This window comes from Mercenaria mercenaria, chromosome 3 (assembly GCF_021730395.1).
Source record: "Mercenaria mercenaria strain notata chromosome 3, MADL_Memer_1, whole genome shotgun sequence".
In the NCBI taxonomy this organism is placed as follows: Eukaryota; Metazoa; Mollusca; class Bivalvia; order Venerida; family Veneridae; genus Mercenaria; species Mercenaria mercenaria.
In genome coordinates, this window is record NC_069363.1 from 78,111,807 (window position 1) to 78,136,323 (window position 24,517).

Below are 24,517 nucleotides of genomic sequence, written 5' to 3' on the forward strand. Positions count from 1 at the left end.
ATTTCACTATGTATCTTAACTTTTGCTTTTCAAATTGAGACAGTGCTGCTGCCATAACCAAGAAACATTTATACTTACTGTTGCTATAAAGAACAACAACATTGTTTCCCCTCGAAACTGATACAGTCAGGCTGCTATAGCCACGTGACAGATTCGGCAGCATAGCACCTCTAGTTGTAATTGATAGGCTTAATATAAAGATGTATTTTGATTGCAGCAGATGGTCAAACACATCAGTCACATTGTTTCGATATTACTAAGGCTTGAAATATCGTGTGCGGTTCTCACTTGCGTTGGGCCGTATCCAAGGTGGAGTTTTGTGACAGACTCAAACAATTCAACCAGCAACAAATATATTTCATTGGCAATGTATATTTCCTTTTGCAAAAAAGAATTCAATTTTTGTCTCAATAGAGGTCATCCAACTCAAACCATCTAACCGATTTTGATGAGTTCTGTGTGGACGAATATATTTCATAGACCATGTATAATAACTTTTGCTATGTAAAATTACAATTTCTGTAATACACAGGTATATTTTCATTGAAATAGAGCAACAAGCACTCACAGTTTCAGTGTCCCAATATTACTAAGGTTTGTAATTTCGTATGCGGCCATCACTTACGTTGAGCCATGTTAGGTTGATTTCTATGACAAACTGAAGCAGTTCAATCAGCGGCAAATAAATTGTGTAGGCCATGTATTTCATTTTTTTTCTATGAGAAATTTCTAACTTCTGTCCCAAGACAGTACGTCATGCTACTATAACCAAGGGACAGAAACGGCAGCGAAACACCTGTACATTTGTGGTTATAATTGACAGGCTTAATAAACAGATGTATTTTCATTGCAGTAGAGGGAAAAACACTTACGTCAGAGTGTCCCTATATTACTAAGGCTTGTAATATCGCATGAGATTCTAATTAACGTTAAGCCGTATGAGTTCTCTGATAGACAAATACAATTGAACCAGCGTCAAATATATTTCATCGGCCATGTGTATTAACTTTGCTATGTGAATTTTTTTTGTTCAAATTAAGATCACTATCCTGCCTTTACCACTAAACCGACTTGGGTGCAAAGCACATTCAATTGTAGTTCATATGCTTAATTTATGTTGTTCTAACTGGCGTTGAGCCGTGTAATTGTGAGCTCTGTGGTAGACTGAAACAATTCAACAAATATGTTCCATTGACCATGTATATTTCCTTTTGCAAATAAGCCATCCTTCTTAAAGCACTGCATCGGGGTGGTGGGGGTTAGGGGGTTAAACGTCACACCGACACAATTATATGTCATACGGCGACTTTCAAGCTTTTCATGTTAAAGGAAAACCCCTGGTGCCCCATTGGGCATTATTTCATCATGGGCAGGCACCTCATAGAATGTATGACCTTCCGAAATCCAGCTGGAATGTATCCTTACATGAAGAATTCCACACTCAAAGCGAGGCTCGAGCCCACTTTGGTGAGGGCAATTCGAACTTTACCATACGGACACAGAGGTCCCCGTTCAACGAAATGTGCCACTTGAATATCCTGGTGTTAAATACTGAAGGGAAATGGTAACAACAATATCCCAGGCTGTCATATTTGAACTTCTCGAATTTTAATTCAGAAAACAGTTCATTATTTTCATGTCCCATTTTCATATTGTTGTTTGTAAATGGGGACATTGTGTTAACATTGTACCTGTGCTGCCATAGGCTCCGATATTGTCTCTTCGAGACCTTTTCAACTTCTGTGTGTAACACGTATCACAGTCTGTCTCTTACAAGAACTGCTATATTGTAATATTGCTAGAACACTGTACTGGGGCTATGGTAAAAAAAACAAAATGTAAAAAACTTAAAAATCCATCTGACAAATTACAAAGAAGCAGACACAAAAGGCCTGACCTTGTGTAACTGAATAGAATAAAGGGTGTTTCAAACTTGATAGTCGCACAAGAGATAAACAGGATAAATGAGCCGCACCATGAGAAAACCAACAAACTGCATTTGCGAACAGCATAGATCCAGACCAGCCTACGCATCCGTCAGGATCCATGCTGTTTGCTTTCAAAGCCTATTGCAATTAGAGAAACCGTTAGCGAACAGCATGGATCCTGACCAGACTGCGCGGATGCGCAGGCTTGTCTGGATCAATGCTGTTCGCAAATGCAGTATGTTGGTTTTCTCATAATGCGGCTCAAATATATTGTTTCCCTCACGTCTCTAGACCTTTATATTGACAATCCAATTTAATGGAAGCACCACGCTTGTCTCTCCAAACAAATATTCAATTAGAGAAAGAACTAACTTAATTAAAGTTTAACGACTCACAGGGAGATAATCAAACTGTCTTTAATCAGGGCAATATCGACTTGAAAATAAAGAAAAACATATTTTTACTATACAATAATTTTATCAATTACAAATGTCCAAAGAAACTATGAATGAAAATAGAATACAAATGTTTTGTAACACATGTAATATCTAGTGCGTACAAATCTTTAGTAATAAGTTTAATGCTAGAGTCTGTTCATATTCATGTGATTTTTCAGTAAGGGCACGTTTTAATGTCAGTTTTAAGCAAAGAAATTGAGGATATTTGTTTGTTTTAGTGTAAGATCGAAATATATTTCACCGAGTGAATACTATAATTAAATATTTTCACGAGTGGCGCAGCCACGAGTGAAAATGTAAATTATGGTGTTCACGAGTGAAATACATTTCAATCTTACACTGAAACAAACAAATTTTCTATTTATTTTATGCATTTTTAATGTTTTTCACCAACTTATATCCAGTTTGTCCGCGCAACGTCACGTGCATCGCAACATGACGTCATAATAACGTGACGTCAGGATGTCTTTGTAGAGATACTGTATATAGTTCTATTACGTTTCCTGATTTCTTTTACATTTTATTATGATAGAATGTAAATATTTATGATACTTTGATTATTTTTATACATCTATACCTTTACTTAAGAATATTTTGCAAGGAATTTTCTGTAATTTATAATTCATATCATTTCGCATTCTAATGTAGTTCCGTACCAGTGAAAAATAAAAATGATATTTTCACTGTTTGAAACAGTGAAAATATCAATTTTATTTCACTGATAAATTTCAGTATTTCACTGAAGAGCATAAAATAAATAAAGCAGAAGAAGACCTGCCAGAATATGATTCCTCAGAAGATTGTTGAAAAATGCAGTTTGATATTGCCACGACTGGTACTACTAAATATAAGTAAAATATGCTCGAGAATACACAGTTTTCAAACTACGATACCAAACAAAGTCTACAATTCAGAACAACAGACATTTGGGTCGGGACCGCCCCTCTCCTCCTGTCAGAATAATTTGTATATTTAATATATTGATAACGTAACATATAAGCACAGATAGTGCTTGACTCCCTTTTCATGTTGCCATTGCTATAATTTTAGTTGCATTGCTGTTATTAATAGAATTTGGGTCATTTATGGTTGATTTGGGTTCATTATATGGATAGCTGGGTCCCAGCTTCGCACATTATGTCATATACAAAAGTTAAAGGGAACCAGATATTTGATAGAGCAAGTACTCGTTGTAAAACGTTATGTTTAAATTTGGACCAATCAGAAACAAGTTCTAAAAATAGCACGTCTGCTGGGGTATAAATAGGTAGATGGACGACAAAGAGCACATTCGGTATCCAGCGGTTGAAGAAGACAAATCGAGGATTCAACTAATAATTTATCCCAGTACCTTGAGAAGGAGACTATTGCAGTTACCCTGTCAGGGCGGATAAATTATTAAAAAGAAGACTTTGGAAGTTCTTAGACTAAAGAAGAGTAGCAGAATTTCGATAAGGTTTCGAGCTATAGGGCCAGCGCATAGGAGTTTAACCTTAAAGGTAATTGAATGCTATAGACGATAGCATATATAGGCTGAGCATCGGGAAGCTGAGACAGAGACCCAGAGTTTAATAATCTACTGAGATAGTAGGAGAGTTCCAGCTTATAGAAGGTTCAGCGTTATTGGCGAAGTACAGCCAAGGCATCGGGGATATACCTATATGGTAGCTGAATGCTACATATGCATATAGGCGGTGAGCATCCAGGAGTCAGGGCATTCATATAGAGTTGAGAGGACAGAGGCCGAGCATCTATGCGATAGGACTCGTATGTTGTTGATTCAAAGACATTGTCTGACGGGAACTTCAACAAAAAGACCAGTCAAGTATAGAGTCTCCAGCCTATAGGAGTTTGAGCTAATTGAAAATTGTTAGTTTGAAACATTTAGTGATTTGCCTGATCCCTGAAATTGTCTAGCTCATAATTAAAATCATTTACGAATCATTGGTACACGAATCATTTAGGCAAGGTAGCCAGAGGAAAATTCTATATATAAGGTATTTGGTCTCACCAGCTCTACGTTTTAACAAAGGACATTCTACATCGTTTGTCAGCTAGTCTAAGACATAGTCACCTTAGCGATTGGACCCAAACCATTGTTCAAGATACTAAAGGCGTAGGCACTTCCCTGGGTCATATAACCAGTATCCTGACACCTCCTCCGCCCCTGCCAACTTAGCCAATATTTCTAGCATTATAAAACGTATTGAACGTTGGTGACCATCACAAAATACATAACGTCACGCTGCAAGTGATAAAACAAAATCGGTACGTACTAAACACTGATTTTTGAAATGACAAGACGTCTTTCTGTTTATGGACGTTGATATCCCGTGCTTTTTTTAACTGTTGTAAGAAAATAGTGTTAAAATGAAAGTCGTTCGTTTGATTTTTGGACCGAGTGTCGAAGACAATTCCGTCCAGTGGAACCACAATAATATGTATACGAATTTCGGCTTAATCGATTTTTTGATAACCTCCATAGATTTCACACTCCGCCGAAAGAAAATAGTTCTCAAATGGCAGCACACAGAAAAACTGAAATTACCACGCTTCACTGTGCGCTTTAATTGAATGCAGAGAAGGCGATGTGCCCGCTGACCAATAAACTAAGCACGCTTTATATACGAGACAGTGTTCTTATCGCTGGATGACGGATTTTTCATTGAAGATTTTGCATCAATGGAATTCACAAATAAATTAGCTGTACTAAAAATACAGAATTTAGGGGAAGTAAAATCTCGGATATTTGTTATTTTTAATCACCACAAAGAAGTGAAATAGAATAATAGAACTTTGATAGATGCTTTTGATAATCAAAAGAAGTAAAATACTTTTCCAATGATTTATGATACTTGGGAATTTATTGATAAAGGAATTTATCAAATTGCCGAATAGAATATTTCTTAGCTCTAGGTAAATCTGTAAAAGTTATTACTATTTTAGAGCAAAAACAAAATATTTCATGCTCAAATGATTTGGCTATAACAGTCTACTTTAATTGTCAACACGGTAAACAGTGATACGTGTATTCCTTAAAAGTCTGATCGTCCCTGCAGTAATTAGTTACCTTAAAAAAATGTGTTTCAGTTCTGTTTCCTATGTTATAATTGTTTAATGTATATTTGCCAAATAGTTATTACAAAATGTATGATTGTTCTGTAATTGTGTGTATGTGTCTACATGCACATATGTGCAGTCTGATCATGAAAGTCTGCATTGTTTCTATTTAGTCTTTAAATTCACAATGGACATAGAAATGTGGGAAGGAAATGGTTACATTGTTGTAAAAAAACAACCGAAAAAGACATTTACTAGTTCAACAGTTACTACAGAAAAGGGACATTGCTGATCTCGGACCTGACAATACATTTCAAGACAGTCCGTCCTCCAGTATTTACAATGCTTTGATTAATTTTACAATTATTTGCCAGAAAAAGATTATATCACTAGATGTTTGTACAGATAGGATAGATAACTGTTTACGCGGTAGCTCGGCAGAGCACCATTGAGCCGGATATTCCCATCTGTACATACAACCAGTGAAATAATCTAATATTGTAGTTTACGGTAATGACGTAACGACGTGCGCTTAAACAACGTTATCTTCTCTTTCTTTACGTAGAATCAGAATGCTGGAACACAATCGGAGTATTCCAAAATGCCGTATTAAATGAAAACCTTGTGAATAATTTTTGATATCAGTTATTTTACTTGTTATTCCAAATACTATAGAAGTCATGAGACAAGCCCTCGTATACTTAACACGAAAACTTACATGTTTGCATTGCTTTGCACTGACAATTTATACATTTACACTTATTTTTTTAAGTGTTTAAATAAACAAAACCCATCATAATGTACCAAAGAAAATTCATGAAATACACTTCTATTAACACTATCAATAAAAATAATGAAATATGAGTTTGCTTTTAAATATACCCCCCTGAATTTGTCCTGGAATGCATTTGTTCAAGGCAATGTTTTTGGTTTCAGTAAACATATTTTTATGCAAACATGAAATATGTATGAATGTTACATGTAACACAACTATGTTATGTAAATTAACTACTTGAGTCTTTTTGTCTCTTCATTAGAAGTATATTCACCTATGATCGCTGTAACTTAAGATCAATCTTTTTAATTCCGTCCACTTTTTCTGAAAGTAGAAAATACAAACTGTTAAAATGTTAATGTTTTATATATTACTTTTTTTTCAGTTAGCCCTTTTTTCAACTATTGTATATAGCTAACATCATTATATCTGAAAGATAATAAGAGAGCTATGTGTCCATGTTTTAATCTTAGATATAAAGCCATTTCGTCTGCTTGGCGCAAAAAGTCACTTAACTGACATTTTTATCAAACTTGACTTTTTGGCAACTTTGACTAATAAATATCCCATTTCATTATAATTCTAAATAAGTTTTGTTGTAAATTTCACGTCTTTAAGTATTCTTTTTGAAAAATCAGAAAAATCACTAACTACATATACCAATTTGATAAGTGCAAAAACTGTACTGAGTCCACTTAGTATAGTTTTTGCTTTTATTTCTTGCTATAGTTATTGAAACTTGTTAATGCAAAAAGTAGACTAAGTGCACATAGTCTACATTTTGCATTCAAATAAAATATTCTTTTTTAAATAATTGGTGTAATAAGTGTACTATATGCAGAAAATACATTTACAATAATTATTGAAGAACAATTTAGTGACACTGAAAACAGTCCAGCAAATTCATAGTCGTAATATCCTCAACATTAATTCAGGAAAAAATGTACTGGTGGATTACCAGGGCAGATTCACGTGGCAAACATGCAAAAATGCCAAATAAAATTCCACGAGTAGTTTTAACTGATATTCAGGAGTATAAACAGATTTCCTAGGGTTGAGTCACATTAATGGTGAAAAACATCAACAAAAGAATATCTTGAGGCTAATTTATACCTTGATATTTATGCTAAAACATCCCAGGATGAGAATCTTGTTCCCCAGACCATCTGCACATATAGGTATATCTTTCATACAATATTTAATATATCATTTCAAAAACCTTCAATGTGACAAAGAGCAGTATGAATGTCATTTAAAAAATAAAGTTTTAGCCAGAGAATATAAAATTTGTGACAAATTATTGTCGGCTAATGCTACATATTACAGTTTGCTTTGACATTGCAACAAGTAGTTCCCCATCTGAAATCATTTCAATCACAGTTTTACTATGCCAGAAAATTAAATATTTACAATTTGACAGTTTAGTTGATAATGAAGGTTATTGCTATATATGTAGTGAACTGTAGCAAAAAGTGTGTGTGTGTGTGTGTGTGGGGGGGGGGGGGGGGGGGGGGGGGGGGGGGAGAGGATAACGAAATTGCCTTGTGCGTTTTTAAATTTCTAATTTTAAAAGAATGGCTGAAAACGGTATTAGTGCAGTTACTACATATTCAGACAATAGATTTCGAAAGCTTGCACACAAAATTTTAGAACGTGGCCACACCCAAAATGAGAATGACTCAGTTCATTCTACAAAATTATTTCTCTATACACTACTTCTCAATTTGCAATCACTGTTCAAATGGCTCGTAGAAGGAAAACATATTATGTTACTGAAATGACATTAAATGACTTCTTTAACTTTAAACACATTGCTTCTAAAATTAAAAATCTTGATATAGATACAAATGGGGAAAAATGAAATGGATGCATATACATTGATAGACCTAGATTTTGAAAAGCTAAACAGTGTTGTAATGAAATATGGCTTTGATGGTGATGCACAAATTATGGTCATGGTATACCCAAGTACAAAAGCTAAACTGTCTAAACTGACGTACTTGTACAATGAAGAATTTCACCCAAAGTTTAAATCCGACAAGTATAAAGATTTAATGGGGCTCTGTAAGAGGAATATTTTTCACCGGCCTGCCACGGCTTCTGCAGAATGTTACCCTACGAGTAAATTGTGCTGTACTACATTTTTGAGAATTGCATTTGGCTCTTCTGTGCCATGTTGACTTCACACTGAAGTTGTTTGCGTTTATTTGAGTGCAGGTGGTTTTGTAAGATCAGATTTACTGGGTAAATAAAAAGGAATATGTGAATATACTGACTTATTTCACTAATTATGCTTCATATGACACATAATTTAACTATGGAATAAGTTGTTGAAGTTGGTAATGAATTAATCACAATAATGAGTTAAGAGAATGAAAATAATCATGTGTAAAAAGGACAGTTTGTATTATTGTGTGAGATGTCTAAACATTTATCTTGCGTTTTAATATTTAATTATTATTTCTGAAACTGCTAACAATTTTAACAAATTAATATAAATTTGTTATTAAAAATTGTTTATTCACATGTACAAAATATCATTTTCACTACACATTAACTGCTGTTGTATTATAAATAAAACTTTAATTAAATTATCGCAATAGTATTACTATTCTATTACACATTCAAGCAAACATTGCAAAAGAAACAAGTAACGTTTGAACTTTCAAAATTGTCAAAATTAAATTATAACAATGCCATCAGGAAAACATTAACAAGAGGGCCATGAAGGCCCTGTATCGCTCACCTGACCTATTGACCTAAAGATCACCAAGATTAGCATTCTGACCAAGTTTCATTAAGATATGGTCGTAAATGTGGCCTCTAAAGTGTTAACTAGCTTTTCCTTTGATTTGACCCGGTGACCTATTTTTTTACCCCACATAACTCGGATTCGAACTTGACCTAAAATCATCAAGATTATCATTCTGACTAAGTTTCATGAAGATACAGTCATAAATGTGGCTTCTAGACTGTTCACAAGCTTTTCCTTTGATTTGACCTGGTGACCAAGATTTTGACCCCGTATGACACAGATCCCAGCTTGACATAAAGATCATCAAGATTAACATTTTGGACCAAGTTTCATGAAGATACAGTCATAAATGTGGCCTCTAGAGTGTTAACAAGCTTTTCCTTTGATTTGACCTAGTGACCTAGTTTTTCCCCTCCTAACCCAGAATTGAATATGAACTATAGATCATCACAATTAACATTCTGACTTAGTTTTATTAAGATATGGTCATACATGTGGCCTCTACAGTGTTAACTAGCTTTTCTTTTGATTTGACATGGTGACCTAGTTCTTGACCCTACATAATCGAGATTCAAACTTGAGATCATCAAGATAAACATTCTGACCAGGTTTCATGAAGATAAGTCATAAATATGGCCTCTACAGTGTTAACAAGCTTTTCCTTTGATTTGAACTGGTGACCTAGTTTTTGACCCCAGATAACCCAATATCAAACTCGTCCAAAAAGTTATTGAGGGTAACACTCTGACTAAGTTTCATCAAGATTGGGCCAAAATTGTGACCTCAAGAGTGTTAACAAGCTTTTCCTTTGATTTGACCTGGTGACCTTGTTTTTGATCCCAGATGACCCAATATCAAATTCGTCCAAAATTTGTATTGAGGTAACATTTTGACAAAGTTTCATTAAGATTGGTAAAAAATTCTGACCTCTAGAGTGTTAACAAGCTTTTCCTTTGATTTGACCTGGTGACCTAGTTTTTTAAACCCAGATGACCCTATATCAAATTCGCCCAAGATTTTATTGAGGGTAACATTCTGACCAAGTTTCATTAGGATTAGGCCAAAAGTGTGACCTCTAGAGTGTTAACAAGCCTTTCCTTTGATTTGACCTGGTGACCTAGTTTTTGATCCTAGATGACTGTATCAAACTCATCCAAGATTTAATTGAGAGTAACATTCTGACCAAGCTTCATTAAGATTTAGCCAAAATTGTGATCTCTAGAGTGTTAACAGTCAAATTGTTGACGACGACGGACGGACGACGACGGACGACGGACACAGGACGATCACAAAAGCTCACCTGTGAGCACTTCGTGCTCAGGTGAGCTAAAAATTGTATTTCCAGAACTTAATACAGAATATTGCTTCTAAATCACAAAAGTTGAATGCAAAATCTTGGTTAAGTGCACTGAACAGAGTTTCTGCGCTTTAAAATTTCAGCGCATAACTAGTGTAACTGCATTATACTTTAATTTATTATTTATGCTCTAAGTTATGATTATTTCCAAAAATTATCAAAAATATGAGCATATTATACCCTTTTTGAATTAATTGGTTGATATTTAAAGAATTATCCACAAAAGAAAAAAAAAATGTCAAACTACTTTTTGCGCCAAACAGACGATTTGTTGAATGTTTGAAATGAACAATTTGATTATTTTTGGTCACTGACTTTCAAAGTCCATATGTCTGCACGATTGAATTATATCTATACGAATAGTCTTAAAGCCTACGTTTTCTTAATGTCTGATCGAATTTAATAATTTTGTAAACACCGGCTTTCGCAAAACAATTGTTTAGGCGACACGTTCCATCGTTTGACTTCTGTGAACGAGCTCAAATATACTTTCTCCATAGATGCACATTTCACGAAAAAATGTCAAGAGATAAACAATTGTATCCCCCTGCCTTGAAGAATGGTTCTTAAATATATGTAAGTGAAAATAAAATGTAAGTTTCCGTATTCATCTTGTAGTAACATTATCTAAATGTTGAGATATCTATATAAAAAGGTTACCTTTAAATTGTTCATTTCTTCATATGTTTCGTCATGAAATTCTTCCGGGTCTTCAATGAAAAATTCTTGCCACAGCTCAAATGCATCACCTTGTAGTTGAGTTTCATGAAGGGCGCTTTCAAGATCCTGAAACAGCATGCAGTTAAGTTTCAGGAATCGCTATTTGAATATGAATATGTACATTTCTTGTATTTTGTTTTGATTTTGAGCTATCGGCGAATTTGATTTAAACATTATTGGTCTTGTAATGTATCTCTGGACATGCGTGATTAAAACTATTTTAAGAAAACATTACTTTGAAAAGTTATATGTCTTGGATTCTGTCCTTATACTAGCAACTTATTACTTATTATTTTTCCCTTAAAGTTGCTCATGCTAGTATGTCCTTAAGCACAATTCCTAAATAAGTAACACTTACCAAGAAAGTCAAGAAAACATTATATAGCCTATAAATCAGGTTTGATTTAAAAATGGATATCGGCAGGTATTTATTATTGTCGTACGCTATTTCAGTACTTAAAACTTGAAGACAATATTTTTAATTCTCTCTGAGCGTTTCAAATATTAATAAAAATCTCCCATTGAATGAATTAAATAAAACGAATACAAATGTATGTAACTGTACTAGAAACGCTACAGAGGCCATAGTTTACCTGCACAACTTGCGTTGCCTGTCCAATAATTTTAATTGAGCGGAAGAGATATCCCTCGAGCTCAACCAATGCGTTGGACGTCTCTGGAAGTTCTCCTGAATAATAAAGATTTGTTTCCGTCAAAGAAGGTAAGCTTAGTTAAACAAACTTTTCTTACGAAGCTGATATAGGTTTACAATGTCGGAATGAGGCAATGCATAAACATTTTCACTTAACGACAATGCGTAGTTTTATTATGTTTGAAATAATGTTTCACTGACTTATTCCTTAACAGAAGAATCGGCATATTTCAACATTTTAGAGAACCAAATTTTTATAACTCATAAAAAATCGATTTTGATAGTGTTTTATATATGATTGTAGAGTTTTGGGATTTTGGACATTTTTGAAACAATACTTCCGCTTATTGTATGATATCTTGAACTTTCTGGTGATCTATTTAGAATAACGAGGATACGTTTATGGAAATAGCAGTATATACAATGTATATCGAAACTTCAACGAACCACAAATTTACACAGGTAAGAGATGCTTTTTCTCCCCTATGAAATTAATAGCTGCCAATGAAGTTACATGGATTAATGACTTTCTAATTAATTTATTATCCAGTTCATTGGAACTGTTTGTTGAAATGAAATCAGAATTCCACTACCGAGACAGCTGCTAGAGGGAAGAGAGAAAGATGTTTCCTTTTTTTCGATCGGACTAAGTCTGCTAATATTTTGCATGTTTACTTACTTTGTTTACAAAGAATATCGTTATAGATTTAAATTCATTGCAAACATACATGGCTATAGGATTGCGACAAAAATGAGGGTTAATTAATGCGTAAATTAATAGATTTTCGAATTATTTAATGATATTTTCAAAATTCAAAATGTTACTATATACATTCCTAGAGACATTTAACTGATGTATAACTGTTTGATTCTTGGAAATTCTGCCTCTGTTTTAGAATTAGTCAATCAAACAACATGATATAGTTTATGGATATGACTAAGCGCTGTCGTGCAAGAAAATAGTAACTCTGTTAGTCAGACTGTTGTTTAAGTAAAATACTAGTATTACTTATGGCCCTTTCTCGATCCTGTATTTCGATTCGCTTTTTCGACTTTTCGGTTTCCAAATCATCCTTTTTCCTGCGTTGTCGTGCTGCTTCCTCACGCTTGTCCTCGGCTTTTCTTCGCATAACTTTCGCGTTTCGATCACAATCTCTAGCTGAATCATAATTTATCTTTGCCCCTATACCAGCTGCTGCAAGTGCGGGACCCATCGACGCTCCCCCTGTAATATATTTATGATTTAAATGGTAGAGATATGATTTTAATACCTGCACTTTCCATTACAATTCTTTATTACATGTATTGTTAAAGTATATTCCCTTTAGCACTTGTTCACTTAAGAGAGATATCTAGGTGAGTTATTGTTCTTCTAAACCTGCATTTTGTCTCAATGCCATTTGTTTTTTTTAAATGTTCAACAAAATCACTTTGAGAGTTTTAGAGTTATGCTCCATACAATAGTTATGGGACTATTATTTTTCTTGTACACTACATTTTCCCTGAACATTTCCATATTTTAAGCAGTTTGAATACGTTCTCTTCAGCACTTTTAGAGTAATGTTCCGGACAAATACATTCAATAAAAATTGACAATTCAAAAAAAAAAACACATGGTAGAGTTATCATTCATGTACATTGCACTTCCTTTCAATTGCCTGTGCCATTATGTGAAGATTTAACAAATTCCTTTGCATAATGTGCCAAAGTAATATCCCAGACAAGAAAGTGTCCGGACAAGGCTAGACAGACAGACGAACAGGATGACACAGTGGCAACTATAGCGCTTCCACCAAAAGGCGAGGGCACTACAAATGTGCAATTTTACAGAAACAATTCTAGAATTTAAAAACGAACCAATTTAGTTATAAGGCTGTTAAAATATGTAAAAATAACTGCGAAATAAATTTGAATTGAATATTTACATCTGCTTAACCTTTTAAATGATTAAGTTGCTTCGATGAATCTGCATTTTCATGTCTAGATGTCGTCAGGAGAATTATTTTTATAATTACAGCATTTGCTTTTACTGAAATTTTAGTCTAAATATAAGACGAATTTGGTACTGTTAACATTGAAATGTTAATGACTGAATGATCATAGAACAATATCTTTTGAAAAGGCAATCATTTATACTAATATTTTTGAAAAATACATGAACTAATTTGACGTATGAGCTTGAATAAATAACAGTTTTCTATAATACGTTATATTATCAACGTTTAAGTACAAAATGTAACTGCTTTAAGTTACTTTAACACCAACACTTTACCTTACGAATCTTAATGTCATAGACTGCTGTAAAGTAAGAAATATCATAAACATTAAACTTGTCACAAATAACACTAATAAATTACATACCTGTAAAAGGAGAGAAAATCAGCCCAACTGCGACAGAAATAAGGCTCCATACCAATCCGTCCTCACGGTGTTGGTTTGATTGTCTACGAAGACTACTAGCTCGGTCCTTGAGCTTTCGTGCACCTTCTTCTATTGTTTTTGCTTCGTCCTCATATTCTTTAATTGCAGTGTCTTTTTGTTCTATCTGTGTTTCTAATCCAGTAATCTCTATCTTCTTCTCAGATATCTGATACTCACTTCTTCTTTTCTCATCTCTGCTACTCTCTACTGCATCATGAATCTTCGTACGTTGTCATGTCCTTTTTGTATAGCATATTGAAAATTATGTAAAGATGTAGCCAAGTTTTCAGCTTCTACTCTACTAGGGCATTTAATTCTAACGAGGGTTTCATGTTGTGTTAGAACTGCATTTCCTTCATTAATAAATGCATCTACAATTGTGCAAACGCAGTCCTTTCCCAGTGGCACCAAGGGGCTGATGTCTCTCAACATTTGTGAATTTCTGATTTTTACTGTTAGCTTGTCCAGTTCCGTTGGTACTTGAGTAAGCTCCTGTAACGATACAAAACTGTAGCGGTATGTGTGTTACCATATATACTTAAAGTGTATATAGTTGATTTGTTTAAGTCGTTTTTGTCATATTGATCTGCAGCAGCTAAAACTTATGAAACGAGTATAATCACCATCCATTGAATACATGAACAAATTCGTTAATTTTCGTTAATACGTCAATATTTATAACACGTCGAGACGTAAGTTGGCGTATTACAGGTTCCGAGAAAGTGTGTTACTATTGTACATTAATGATATTCTAAACTCGTACTGATTAAACATACCGGTGTTACAATCGATTGACATTCTCTGAATTTGTTATTGGACGCGCTGAATAAAGCACTACATGTCTACGCACTCATATTCTGCGGAACATACCATAATACATTTGTATATGAAAACTCTATCATAATGGCGTTATAAATGTATTTCACTCCTAAAAGAAGGCCTATTAACTCCTCATAATAATAAACGAGACTACAAATATTATTGAAATTTAATGATGTTCGTGTCACAAAAACGGATTTAAATACACAATGATTTTAAGCGTAAACTCAAGTCAAACTCAAAATTAGTCAACACTATGAGTGATTTTGTTCATTGTCAACTTTTAGATTTCAACACCCGCTTAACAACCCATAAACACTGTAACATTTTCTCTTATTACATGTATGTCATAGTTTATGAATTAACGCTAAAATTCTAGCCCAATAATGTTCAATAGTCTCCTGGGCACTATGATTTTTCTTCACAAAGACCTATGTATCCATGAATATTTCTTGTTAAGGAATACTCCATGAATGTCCACAATTCAACAAAACACATCACATATAACTACATTTATATACATTTACGTATAGAAAAAAGAGAAACATTGATGGCGAATCACAAAATCAAGCTTAAATTAAAACAAAAATAAACATCAGGGCAAAATTTGAAGGGCGGGTGGATTAACTTTTTCTTGTAGATTTGTGACACGTATCTACCAAATTCGACAAGTGGCGCTAAAATGTGTGAGCGTCGTTATATAAACAACTCAGCCAATAATATTTTTAACAAAACAACCAATCAGTGGACGGGAAAGACTTAATGAAGAGACGCGATCGACGTTAATTAATTATTTAAACAAAATTTCATAATGTCAGCACGTGTCACAAGAACGGATTAAATTTCACAATGATTATTAGCGTAAGCGCATATCAAACTCTTAAGTCAATACTATGAGTGATTTCGGTCAAAGTCAACTTAAAATTTCAACACCCGCCAATCACAAGCCCCCGAAAAGCAAATTAACAGCGAGTTAAGCAATATGAAGCAAACAAAAGGATCAAGATGACCCTGGATTGCTCACCTGAGTAATTGGGTCTTCAGTCTCTGGAGTGTTTTTATTTGACCGGGTGACCCAGTTTTTGACTACACATGACCCAGATTCAAATATAGAGTCGAAATCAATATAAACATATTGAGCAAATTTTATGAAGATAGGATCATGAATGTGGCCTCTAGTATGTTAATAAGATTTTCATGGTATATAAGTATGTGACCTAGTTTTATTTTGACTCCATATTACCCAGATAAGAATTTGGCCTAAATATCAATTATTCTGACCAAATTTCATGAAGATAGGGTTGGTCATAAATGTAGCCTCTAGAGTGTTAACAAGCTTTTCTTTTGATTTGAGTGAGAGTGACCTAGTTTTTGAATCCAAATCACCCAGTTTCAAACATGAAGATTTACATTCTGACCAAGCTTTTAATTTCGTATGACCTGGTGACCTAATTTTTGACCTCACATAACTCAGAATCAAACTTGACCTAGATGTCATCAATGAAAACATTCTGACCAATTCTCATCAGAGTCAAACTTGTACTGTGGTCTCTGCAGTGTTAACAAGCTTTTCCTTTGATTTGATCGGATGGCTTAGTTTTTAACCCCACATAACCCAGATTCAAACATGACCTAAAATTTATCAAGACTAACATTATCAGTTAGTTTTATGAAGATAGGTTTATAAATCTGATCTCTAGAGTTTTAATAAGATTTTCCTTTGATCTATCATTCAGACCTAGTTTTTGACCCCACATTATCCAATTTGAAACTTGCCCTATTGATCATTAAGCCAAATAGTCTGACCAAGTTTCATAAAGATTTTGTCACCACTGTGGCTTCTAAAGTGCTAACAAGGCAAATATTGACGGACAACGCTCGACGCACGACAGACGACTCACGACGACGGACAATGACTCAGGTGAGCAAAAAAGGCAAATAAGTAGTGGTATTAGAAAGGCAACAGAAGAAAGCATAAAACTGAACAAGCAAAGGCAACATAATCTTATTTGCATAAACTCACTCACTCAGGTATGAACTTTGAATATCAAATACATTTGTTTGAAGTGAAAGGTCAAAATGTAAACAGTACAAGCATTCTGCTAAACTGCCACTGCTAAACAGAGAGTTTATACAAAGTCTTGCTAAGCGTTATTAACAATTACAAGCATTGTCTTACCTTAAACGTTGCTGTAAAATATGATAAGGCTAATAAACAAGTAAGGAGACTGCTGCTATGGTTATGATGTTGAGATATAAATGACTGCTGAACCTAGCCAATTACAATCAGGACTACTTTAAGAAAGAGTTGAAATAACTCTCAAAAAGAAAAGACGAAGAAGACTCAAACTTTCTGTATTTAAGTGCAAAACGCCCTCCATTTTGGCAAACAGGTAGCGTTTTACTTGCCTGTTGGATAAAGTAGCGATAAATTTCTTTACAACTTTTTCAGCACGAGAATGGCCCACCGGTCGAGGGAGAAAGGAAGACACACCAATTTTAATGAAAGTATTTTCTTTTCTAATGGTAGTATTTAGGTTTGCTAAATCTGAGTAAACTGAAACTAATGAATTTTGACTACCAATGTTTTAAGTGCCTATATGCATAAAATTTCTGTCGTATAACTTGTTTCCTGCTTACTAAAACAGATAACTTTCCAATAGTCGCCCCTGGAAAGGACTGTAATTTTAAAATCTGTAAGAAGATCCTTTGGAAGCATAGAATGCAACCAAGCAAAATAATAGCAGACTCGATTTGATTGAGTCTGTTCATGTGAGGTAATAGAAAGTGCGATACCCCTAACGCCCTCTAGCACCGGCTTAAGCGGAACTCTATTACAAATGCATTGAATGGACTTCATAATCCCAAAAGACCAGAAAATACAACAGCACTGAAAAATCCCTCGATCGATGACAGGTTTTTAACAATTGAATCTCCTGCAGTGACAACTCTGCGGATTTCTATAATTAGAAAAGAAACTATGATTAAATTTGTTTAAACAATAAAACATATTTACATTTAAAATGAAGTTACGGACACTTTTTTTAACATAAAACATAGTATATTATACTAAATAGACTTGAAAATAAAATGTGACTTTCAACTTGCGACCAGAACCGTTGATTTTAATCAATCGGAATCTGAACACAGTTTTTATTACATGAATCTTATCATATCACGGACAAAGTAATGGATTAATACACTGGTTCAAATAATACCATATTCGTGTACAAAATTCTGCTCTAAAGGTGAAAACATATAAAAGACAGCAGAACTCTAATCTGTTAGCAAAAGAGGTACAATATTCGGCAAAAAAATTTGGGGCGCATTCCACCTTAACCACTACAAATTCTTAACGCAACTGTGAATGCTGATATTTTCGTTTGTTTTTTACTTTGTCAGACGAATTCATTGCAGTTCTCGACTTTTTACTAGAATTTTTGTGTGTATGCTTATGTTTATTCTTCTTAGATTTGTTTGAAGTACTATGAGAATTAACTACATATCTGTTATTTTCAACACATTCACTATTGTCTTCACTATCACTGTCCGAAGTACTATTGCTGCCCGAATCTGTATTAGATTCATTGGAACTAAATAAACCTAAACTTTTGAAATCTTTTTTTGCTCTAGCTTTAAGAGTGTTTGATTTTCTCATCTCATCTATCGTAATTCTGTACGAATGTTAGATTTTACTGATTTTGATTTTTTTTTACCTTTTAGAGCATTGACCTTCGCCCGTTCCTCCTCCAACTGTTGGCGCAATTCTCTCTTTTCTCGGAGTTTGAGTAGCCTGGCTTCTTCGTGATCTAATTGTTCAAATTCTGCCTTCATCGCCTCTAAATCATCTTCACTTTTTGTCGGAATTTCTGCTATCAAACTAGACAACGACATGCGTTTTTCAGCCTGAGGAGATAAATTTGGTGGTGCGTTGCCTACTGTTCTCGACGACTCTCTCTCAGATTCTACGCCTCCTTCGTGCATTTTTTGTTATCTTTCTTGATGCCTTGTCGTAACTGCAACATAACAAATTATAATCTTACACGGTAAGTTCTTTTAGGTATAATCTGTATCTGTGCATGTGCTCTGCAAATATCTCTTCACTTCAGTTCGCACTGAATAGCACGTAAAATACTGTTTTTCACTTAAAAATATTCTAAAGTTCAAAAATTTAGAAGCAAACACACTGTTTTTTCTTACTTCAAACATGAAATTTTCAAATATTTAGAATCAAGCCCGAGCCCGGTGGGCCTGCCTGAACGAATATATCATATCCTCTTACTACATCTAAATGTATGTAAATGAATTGAATTACCAATTCAACTGAAATTTTCCTTTGTCCTGTTCAAATTACTACCATTAACTTTTGTACTGTAGACTTGTGACATTCAACATGTGGCGCTAAAAATGTGTGAGCGTCGTTATATAAAAAAAAACGCAACCAATAATATTTTCTTTTACAAACAACCAATCAGCGGTCGGAATTCATGATGTTTGCTTAAAATCTTAACGACTAAAAGAAGAGACGCGATCGTCGTTAATTAATTTTTTTTAAAACATGTAGAATTTAAATACACCTTCATTTACCTGCAAGATAAAAGTGTCTCTTTAAAAATCACACAGGAAACCCTAATAAAGACGACGAAAAACGCCTTAAGTGTTCGGTCTCTGCGAATATGCGTTAATGTATGTGCATGACAAAGTACCTTAACCTCCCAGTCCACTGTAATATATATATTTATATATATAAGTATTTTTCCAAATTTTTGTAAATCATCAGCCGATCACATTTCTCTGTGATGTTGGTTACATATATGTAAATAGTTTTACATAGACTTCTGTTTGATGGTTTGAGTGATTTAGTTACACATAAAACTACCAACATAGTCTTTCTGTTTTTTTGTTGAGTTTAACATTGCGCCGACACAATTATAGTTCAAATGGCGACTTTCCAGCTTTGATGGTGGAGGAAGACCGCAAGTATCCCTCCGTGTATTATTTCATCACGGGCAGGTACCTGGGTAGAACCACCCACCTTCCGTAAGACAGCTGGATGGCTTCCTCACATCAAAAATTCAACGCCCCGCGTGAGCTCTAACCCACATCGGTGAGGGGCAAGTGATTCGGAGTCAGCGACATTAACCACTCGGCCACAGAGGTCCCCTCCCCCTATTCTTTCTGAATCATGTAGGTTTCGCCATTTCTTTTCGATGAACGACACCACCGTCCACTCTGTGGCAGTTTTCGTCTGTTTTGCCTCAAAACATGCAGCATGCTTAGACATCTATATTTCCCATTACCATTTAACATAAATATTTTTTACCGAAACAATCCTGTACAAACAATCATTTCGACCTTATCAGCAGTCCAGGGGAGCATTATAGCCTCTCAAGTTGCCTAGACAAGTTGGCTTTTACTTTTTGCTATTTATTTGTCTGTAAAGCCCATTTGTAAGACTGACCAGGTCACGAATTGCACATAACAATGAATATAAGCTGAACGTATCATATGAGCGCAGTTCAAATGCTATTGAGATTAATCTGAAAGTGAGAAATAAGCAAAATATCCGATAACCTGCCTCAATAACATTAGGCTATTATTTTATCCAGTGCTGTATATACGTCAAATGATTTTGATAATCTGATAGGTTAGGGAATATTGTGAAAAAAGCTCAGATAAATATGTATGGATGCCATTAAAAAGGAACATCATTTTAAGATAAAATTAAACATTTCGTGCAATTTTTTTTTAAAACAAAAAGCTAACGAAATATAGATAATAATAAATCATTTTGTACGTCTATAAATGCTTTTATTGATATTCAAAAATAATTAATGACATGATGTATTTATGAAATGGCACCCAATAAATACATGTATATCCGTTCACATTCTGTAACAGGGCCTCTGTGGCCGAGTGGTTAAGGTGGCTGCCTTCAAATCTCTGCCTCCTCACTGATGTTGGTTCGAAACCTCGCAGGGGTTGTAAAATTCTACATGTGAGAAAGCTACCCATTTGGCTTATAGAGTTTCGTTTGTTCTACCTTGGTGCACGCCAATGCATGAAATAATACCTAGCGGGGCACTTGGGGTCTTCTTCCACCACCAAAAGCTGAAAAAATTGCCATTCGACCTGAATGGTGTCATTATGTATTTAAATCCAACATATAAATAAATTAATTACTGTATTATATACGAGTTGTCTACAAAATACATCAATTGACATGCTAAAAGAAAATAAGTCTTATACCTGGGTTTAGTATTTCAAAACAGTAATGTATAATCCTCGATGATTATGACACTAGGCGTATTGTTTGAGGCATGCTGTCTTATCTTTACTTTTATTGTAATTATCATTATTCTTTATAACATAATTGTCAAATATCACCACAGCACACTTTTACTGGTCCGCTTGACAACATAGGACAAAACCAAAAATCGTAAAGTACCTTTAATAATCATAGCATATATCTTCTACCGTCATTGCGAATAAAGAAAACATTTAATAATTCCAATGTCTTTTTCAGATATAGAGATAGATCGTATAGTTTTTAGTCCAATTTTGCTTCAAAATAGAATTCTTTTGAAGCTTTTAGATTTACCTTTTCAACACGTAATATGATTCTCCTGCATTGATCATTGGATAATTTCTGTACCATTCAGCATGTCTACGTTTCGCGTATTAAATAAGATTATTATTTAGTTAAGATATCTCTTTGCAAGATCAGGCAAGTACTTTTTGAGTTAGGCAATAAACGGGCTAGGGAAAAGTTCATAATTATGAATAATTTTATTTGAAATATGACATATTAAATGTATCTTTTCAGATGATAATGGGTAGTCAAACTATGCACTGCATTTACAATAATTTAAACACTTAAAATCATTTTATGTAAGATTAAGGATATTATAACACAAAAACGAAGGTATTGAAATGCTCCATTACGACAAGAACAGTTTCTAAATCATAAAGTTCGGCAGTTAGCCATGATAAAACTAGAGCTGCATGCTTAAAAAAAAACAACAACAAAAATCCCACGGTGTATGTAATTAACATAACATTTGATACTTTACAAGGTTTAAAGACCCAGGTCGACCCATGACTTTCATAAAAATCTGTCATCTGATACTTCATCATTTGTTGTCACATGTCATGTTTTTTTGGCCCGTTTTGCCGGGTCGGTATAACTATAGGATTTTAGTGGAAAACAACGAAAATGACCGAAGATTTTGAACTCCATATAGGCTTTTTTACCTTTTTTACCGAGTGTGCAAGTGTAAATGCATTGGCATGCTGAGACCAGCTATTGCTATACAAAAACCGAAAGTGATTCCTTCTACATAAAAGTAGTTTTCTTTTAACTACAAAAACTAACCTTGTTACGAAATTATACCAGTTTTATCCGAACCATGTCACTCGTCACGGGCAATGTCAATGCCAACATTCCTCTCACATTGCAATATTTAAGAAATAATAAATCTGTTCCTATATTTTATCAGTTAATAAAATATGGGCAGGAGTTTGGATGCGTAATAATTAAATCACGAGTGCGTAGCACGAGTGATTTAATTATCCGCATCCAAACGACTGCCAATGTTTTATTAATTGATAAAATTATTGGAACATATTTATTATTTCGATTCTAACAACGCAAATGCTTTTCATTTTACAGTACTTCATTTTCAGTGTAATACGTCATTCGGAACATATGCTGTTACAATTTACCCCCTACGGTTAGAAAGAGTTGCATAGCCAATGGAACGTATAGATATTTGTTTAATAGCGCGCAAACTAATTATGAAGAGAATCATCAAATTAGGCGAGTTGACCCTGTGTTACAAGTTACGAGCTTAACTTTATATGACGTCACATCATTATGACGTCATTCTTTATGTCATACATTTATGACGTCACCGCTGAATCTTAATTAAGCTAATTAAATTCGCTCGTAGAGATCAAAACGTGTTTTACGGTCCTACACATAAGTCAGTATGACTTTTTATCATGTTTGTGTTTTTGAAATGCTGTTTTCAACCGTTTGGCCCTGGAATAATTCGTATGTAATGGAACTGAAGCAGAATATCTTATGCCACAATCATAGGGGGTGAAATGTAACAGCCAACCATATTTTATAGTAGATCACTGACAAGCTGTTTTTTACTACATTTGAACGTGAAAGAATATAAATTGTAAATAATCGGACATTCTTCCTTAAATACAATGTATACATCAATAATATACATGATACATCATATTAAATATGTAAAAAAATAAAGATATGCACCTCACCGTATATAACCTCTAATAAAGGAGTAGAATTATTTTATTTTTTTCTAGTTAACTTTGTAATATAATGACTTTGTTTGTGACATTGCGAAAAATTGTTGAAAATTCTATATCCCAATAATTTAAACCACTGTGGATATTGTTTATTGAAAATTTTTTACAAACCAGGGAAATTATATTGTACGATTTCTTAGAAACTGAAATTTCTCAGATTGTTTGTTAGACCTTTGAAATGGACACTATAATATAAGAACACGTGTTCGCTATAAATTTAGACAGTAAATGTTGAGACTGGAATATGTTTAGTATGCGGCATGGGATGCAGCTGTACTACCTAAAGATGTAATCAAGTTTGAAAAATGAATATTGCTTTGTATTGTTAATTAAAGCTTCCTCAGCATTTGATGCATCAGTTATCCTTTAAGGCGCAAAATTTATTTTTGTTAAATCAAAAATACCCTTTTCACTTATCATGAAATAAATATATGTCACATATGTTTATAAAATCAAATGTATTTAATATGTTCTTTACTATCCATTTTATATTTTGTTATACTTTACTTGAATTTTCTATGAATTCCTGCAGTATGAAAAAAAATCCCTCAGAAGTGACAAACGTATGATATCCATTTCCAAGGCCTGAGTCGTCAATGAGACTGCTCGGGGGTAAATCGTAGAAATATTTACAGTAGACGATGAAATTAGCGAAATAATTATCCTATTTTCAAATGCAGTTCGTCGTATGCTTTTCTTCATAAAAACTATCGCTTGTACAGTATACGGCTAACTCCGGTACAATTGGGCAAATACTTTTAAGAAAAAAGTTAAAAGTTTTACGGTATGTTTATTCAACAAGAGTGATTTGACCTCACTTCATCTAATGATTCTTCACTTTCATTTATTGAAAATAGTTCTCATAAATATCGATACTTATCCAGATGCTATGAATTTCGTGGTGATTTTCCTATAATGTAATCCAGTGACCTAGTTTCTGATCCAAAAGGAATTCATTAAGACAAACATTCTTACTATGTCCATGAAAATCAGTTAGAGAATGTGGCATCTATATTTTTACAAGGTTTTTTCTACGATCTGACCTTGTGACCTACATTTTTACCCCATATAACGTACTTCTGAATTTAGACTAAAATGTATATGAAAACGACTTTGACAAATTTTGGGTAAAATATTTTGCCTTAAGCGTGTCAATAATGTGTTTTACTTTTTGACCTTGTGACCTAGTTTTGACCTCGAATTGCCTAGCATCGAACTTGTTCGACATTACA